The following is a 6,348-nucleotide window of genomic DNA, read 5'->3' as shown; positions in this document are numbered from 1 at the left end:
AGGCTGTGTTCTCTTGTCTAGTCCATCCTTACATTATTATTTAAATAAGGGTCGATTTGCATAGCCTTTGTTGTAGCTTTGGATTCGGGTTTCCTCATCGCTGTTGTTTTGCAATTTTCAACTTCGTGGTTGGGACATCTGATAACATTTTTTTTTTGTAATGCGGTAGACATTTTTTGGGAGTTTCCATGAATATTTCATTTAGAAGATATATGTTTAGGACATGACCGAAGAAACAACCAATAGGCACATTCTTTATTTTTTATTCTTACCTCTTTGCTAATTTTAATATTTCTTTACTCATTATCATTATTATTATTGTATTAATAAGTAAAAACATATTTAATTACTTACATAAACGTTTTCTTCTTCACTTTTTTCATTACTTTAATTTGAAATAATTGTGTACATAAATTTTGTACATATATTTACTTTCTAAATTGTTATATATGCATTTTATTTTTTGGTCTTTTCTCTTTCTTATTTTCATATTACAACCAATAGGCACATTCTAAGATATAATCTATAATATTCCTCCTCATACTAATTCAGTCCAATGTGGTGCTTATAAAATGTGTTTCCTTAAGTAATAATGATATTCATAAGGCAATACAAAAATAACCACAGACGTGAATTAATTAGATTATAATTTGTGTAATTTTACCGGCGAGAATAACATTCGTAATTTATTTTCTGCAACGGAGGAGTCCTCCATATAATATAAAGTGGCTTTGCAGTCATAGTACGAATAAATTGTATGTTTTATTTTATTATTGTATTTACACCCCGCTACCCACATGCGGAACAGCTTCATATTTTCCGCATATGATGAGGGTAATTTTAAATTGGAGCGGATCTTAAATATTTCCCGTCTTTTTTTATAGATACCATAAAGTACATTTAGAAATAGGATTATCATATCTAGAGGTGAAATAATATTTTATTCTGAACGGATTTGATTTGCTATGAAGATGTGAAGGCGTTACTGGGTATAGTAACTTTTATTACTCAATAAAGGAAGTAAGTTTTATGATTCCCTTTCGAGACATTTTATTCATAAGGCCCGTATGAAGTCAATCCCATTTTTTTTTGAACAGTAATAAAAAATAATGATTTTTAAGTATGATATCTAGAAACGCGTATGTTACGTCATTTTATTTAAAACAATTAAATTTACTAGACAAAATTATTATCTAATTAATCATGTATAATTAATTAGGTACAAGAATCAAAAATAAAAACCCTTTATTAAATCAAATAAACCATATTTACTAAAATTAATGTGCTATTAAAAATAAATCATAAAAATAAAACTGTATTTATTTCATTAAATAATATTAATGTCTAGTTAATAATATATAATTATTAAATATTAAATTTAATTAAAGAATCTTGGAATCCACACACAAGACTGAAACGACAAGAAACTGCTCGTAGATTCCGATTGCTACAACACTTACTTGACAAACGCTCTAAACTTCCCATTCATTACAAAAAATTAGTATACACTACAATAATCAGACCAATTTGGACATATGGAATTGAGCTCTGGGGCTCCACCAAACCATCAAATTCTTCCCGCATCCAATCGTTACAATCCAAAATCCTACGTAAAATCGTTGATGCTCCTTATTACGTCACAAATAAACTCATTCATAAAGACCTAAATGTTCCTTATGTAACCGATCTAGCCCGAACCCGATATTATTCCTTCCATAATAAACTCCCTAACCACCCAAACCCACTCGTGTCTAACCTTGCTTCCTCTTCCATTCCTGGCAATCCTCCAAGGCGCCTGAAAAGAAGATGGCCTCGTGACCTTATATTGTAAACTGTTTTAGAGTTCTACTACTGGGTAGTTTCTCTACATCCTGTATCATATCATATGTCATTATGATCAAATTTACTGGTTGTATTTTTTTATACAGTTGTAAATATCAACAAATAAATAAAATAAAAAAAATAAAAAAATTAAAGAATCAAAAATAAAAACCCTTTATTGTTTAAAATAAACCATAATATTTAACATGATACATAATGTGATACGTGAACCCAGATATATTTTTTATGTAATAGTTATAAAAAATTATTTTTTAAATATTTATTGATTACCAACGGTTCGACCCACGCTGTAGGTCTTTATCTTTTAAGATTAAAAGATACAAAGGAAATAAAGTCAATGAAAGGGTAACAGAGTGATATTAAATTAAACTGACGTAAAGGTGGGAGTGAGTATACAAACTGTACGAAAACCTTCAAAAATAATAAGGAGGATAAAGTTAAATATAAAAATAAAAAGTATTGACAAACATAATAAAGTACTAAGTTACTGGTACATACATATAAATCTATTATTGACTAAGGAAATATAATAACTGACACAGTAATTAATAATGAGCGGTAAATTAATAATATTGAGGCAGTAGTAATTATTGTAATATTGATTGAAAAGTATTGAAAGTAATATCAATTTAGAATCAATTAATAGAAATATTTTGTGGAAATTTATATAAAAATATTTGATAAATAGTACACGAAAGGTACATAGATACATATAAATATAATGTACCTTGTATTACTAATTTATTTGTTAAGCTTACTATTTATAACCTATCATTTTTTTAATTTCCTCAACATATTTCTGTTAGTTAATTTTTAACCTTGATTGCTATCAATTTTAGCACTTGTAATTACTTTATTATTAAGTTATTATGTCTCCTTAGTTAATTAACAGATTTATTCAATAATATATATTATATGTATCAGCTCATTACCCTTTATTAGATTAGTTAATACTCAATTGTTTTTCTTTTCAGGAATTTATCCCTTTTTTGTCTGTTTTGCTTTTTTACTCATTGTAATTGGACATACTAAATAAAACTGATTTTTGAAACAGTAGTAATTAGTAAGGCAATTAATTAAAATCAATACACAAAATTGAGAAATAGAATAAAGCAAATCCACAAAGTTCTAATTATTCAGGGCTCAATGCAATAAAATTGGGATATATAGGTGGGTATAAGGAAAGAAAGTAATATTTCAAAGGTAATATATAATTAAAAAACTGACATTAAAATATTGGTAATCACTTGAAATAAAAATAGATTTTCAATTATAAAAACATTTTTAGGCAAATATTTTTTCTTAAAACAGCACTAATGAAAGAGGAAAAAAAAATAATGATTTAAAAAATCGGACTTATATTCAGTTTGAAATATATAAAAATAAAAAATATTTCAACTAAGATAATGAGTGAGGTGAAGAAGAATAAGAATAATTACTAGTAAATTTAGCTTAATCTATTAACATTTTTGGTTTGTAAATGGTTATAAATTAGTAAATTGGATGTATATATAGTTAAATATTAAAATATTAGTATGCAAATGGTATTAAGTTATTAAGAAAAAATAAAAAATAGTTTATTTTCAACCCTGCTTATTATTTAATGATTTACTTCAGCTCAATTGATTATTTAAAAGGCCATGATTAGAGAAGATGTAATGAAATAAGATGTGAGTTAGTAAATTTAACCTGATTAGGCCAAAGATCAAACTCTAGCTAAAAATTGCAACGGATACAGTTTTTGTTCATTTATGATTTGTTGTATCCCAAAAAAAAAACATTGTATCCATTACAATTTTAACTAATTTCTTATCAGTTTTAGCCATAAGATTTAGTCCATACAGTATGAAGTTACTATATGAAGCTAAAAATTTCAGTACCGTATGTACTCGCTTCGGCGGTACATATACTAAAATTGGAACGATACAGAGAAGATTAGCATGGCCCCTGCGCAAGGATGACACGCAAAATCGTGAAGCGTTCCACATTTTTTTGTCCGCGTAAAGTCTGTCATCATCATTGTCAAATAATTTTTTTATAAATAGTAATAGAAATATATATTATCTTAACTAATATAGAAACCAAAGCCATCGTACCGGTGTCGTCTGTGTGGTCCCCGGTTCGAATCCAAGGTCACTCAACTTTTTTTTTTAGTAATAGTACATGTTGTGTACGTATTATCTTATTTATTACTAAAGAATATCAAATATAAATATAATTAATATTTTTTAAAAAATATTGATGTATTATTGCTGATAAAACAATACGAATAACAAAATTATTTTAATCATGTTATATTATTTTATTATTATGCATATCATCAATAATATACATATTGGTTTATATTAATTAACCTAAGCATACAAATTAATTAGATATAAAAAAAAAAATTATGAAAGGAATATGGTCCGGGTGCGGTAAAAAAAAAACTCAAATAGTAGAATTCGAATTCTACTATTTGAGTTTGTTTTTTTACCGCACCCGGACCATATTCCTTTCATCTTTACACACGGTCAATCAATATCTTCCAGTATGTCAAAAAAAAAATTAGTGTCACAAAAGTGATAACATTTTTTTAAAATTCTTCTGGGAAGTTTTATTAAGACATTTTTCTTTGTCTTCTAGTTAATAACTAAATTTAAATACTTTGTTTTATTTGAGAACATCTATTTATGAATTTATTAATTAAATTATCGCTGTTTTTGTCAAATATTTAAGGACAATTACTTTTGCCTGTTAAACATATACATTTTTCAATTGACTGTAAATTATATTAAATTTTTATTGATTTTGATATATTCTGTTACAAATTTATATAATTTTTTTTTTAATATTACAGGTAAGTGTTCTCCTTAAGGTGGAATGGTTTATCTTCCTTTATCGGTAAGATATTACTTTACTTCATAGAATTGTAATTTACTTTATTGCTATACTAGAAACATACTAACTTCGTTGATTAAGTACTTCATGATTTAAGATTGTATATTAAAATTAAATTTTGATACCATTTTTAACATTTAGCTATTTATCAATACTAATTATATTCCGAAATTCACTGCAGAATTATTTACTGGGTACAAATTAAAAAAAAACTGAATCAATGAATAAATATGGTATAGAATTTATCTGTACGAGATTAATTATATATAAACAGAACTACCATCAAATGACACAATGTGTGATATGAATGAATGCATGTATCTCTAGTAATTATTTTTTTCCTGATTAAGGGTACCCACTTTATGAGGCTGGTTTGACTACGGAGGGCTCTAAAACCCATAGTGTTGAATTAATTATTTATTTTGCAGAAGCAAAATAAATAATTATTTGTCACAGCCGGATTCGAACCCGGGTCCTTGGAGTTACTAGCACAGTGCCTTACCACTGAGCTATTTTGCTCCCCTATAAATGTTGAAAAAAGTTGTAGAATCCGGGTTTAATAGCTTTAAATAAAATATAATCTTAATTATGTACCTAGAAAAAATTATGGGGAAAAAAAGGAATTGAAAGACTAATTTTATGCGCTTCATTAACGAGAAAGGTTCAAAATTCTGTCGGTTGTCTTAAACCGCCAAATCTTCTCTCTGTTCCTAATCCATCTTCCTGTCTTCATGCCAAAGAATAAATCATATGAGATGGATATGGACTACTATGGATGACTTCCGTGTTGCACAACCTCTTTGGGTGGTCCAATACTCAACCCTCAAGGCCAGCCTTCTTATCTACACACGTTCCAATATTTCAAAGGTAATTGTAGTTCATTCCCCACGTAATCGGCTTGATGCGCGCGCGTTATTTTGGGGCGTAAATTGGCGGGTATCCAGCTTCCATTTTGAAAATGCTATGGCCTAATGAATGCTTCCATCTCGCCTTGGACGAATTGCGATGGCTATGCCATTATGCTCTCGTAACTTATTCGCCTTTACATCCATGTGCATTTTTTTTTCGTACCCTCCTGTTGAAAATAGTTACAAGTACAATAGAAACCAGAAGAAATACAAGTTATAAATCCTTGTTTTACCCCAAGGTATTTTATGGTTGATTAGCGTACGACCACTGTGTGTGGAGAGGCCCAGGCGTTAGTTATGCTTCAGTTTTATGTAGAACGGGGAGGGTCCGGTTTGCTGGTAGAAATCCTTGTGCATCACAAATAATATATTTATGATAGTCTATATAATCTTTTAAATATCGAGAGTGTAATCATTTTAACAAATAATTGCTTTTTCACTCATTTTTCATATCTTTTTGTGATAATTTTCGTTTTTACTCCCCAGAATATAACTCTAAAATTAAAGTAATTAGAAAATTAATTAATAGTACTATCCGGTATTAAGTATTAATGGGTGATTCTTCTGTTAGTGGTAATTTTGTATACAAGGTCCCTTGTGTGGCTTTTTAACAGATCATTTATTTTAATATATAAAATAACAGATACCGAACACTTAAAAAATATTGAACACTATCTCAAAAACAACAATAAAGCTGAAATTTTTATTGTTCATTCTA

At 28.1% G+C, this 6,348-nt stretch overlaps 1 non-coding gene across 1 annotated transcript; it reads left to right on the top strand.

Moving 5' to 3' along the window:
- Positions 1 to 3,727: 3,727 nt before the first annotated feature.
- Positions 3,728 to 3,834, top strand: LOC112211955 (U6 spliceosomal RNA). Its single transcript, XR_002945784.1, has one exon. It is a non-coding gene; the product is annotated as a U6 spliceosomal RNA (small nuclear RNA).
- The last annotated feature ends 2,514 nt before the right edge of the window (positions 3,835 to 6,348 follow it).

Source organism: Halyomorpha halys, unplaced genomic scaffold (genome assembly GCF_000696795.3).
Source record: "Halyomorpha halys isolate HHAL.00 unplaced genomic scaffold, Hhal_1.1 Scaffold694.1, whole genome shotgun sequence".
In the NCBI taxonomy this organism is placed as follows: Eukaryota; Metazoa; Arthropoda; class Insecta; order Hemiptera; family Pentatomidae; genus Halyomorpha; species Halyomorpha halys.
This window is presented reverse-complemented; position numbering and strand designations above follow the sequence as displayed.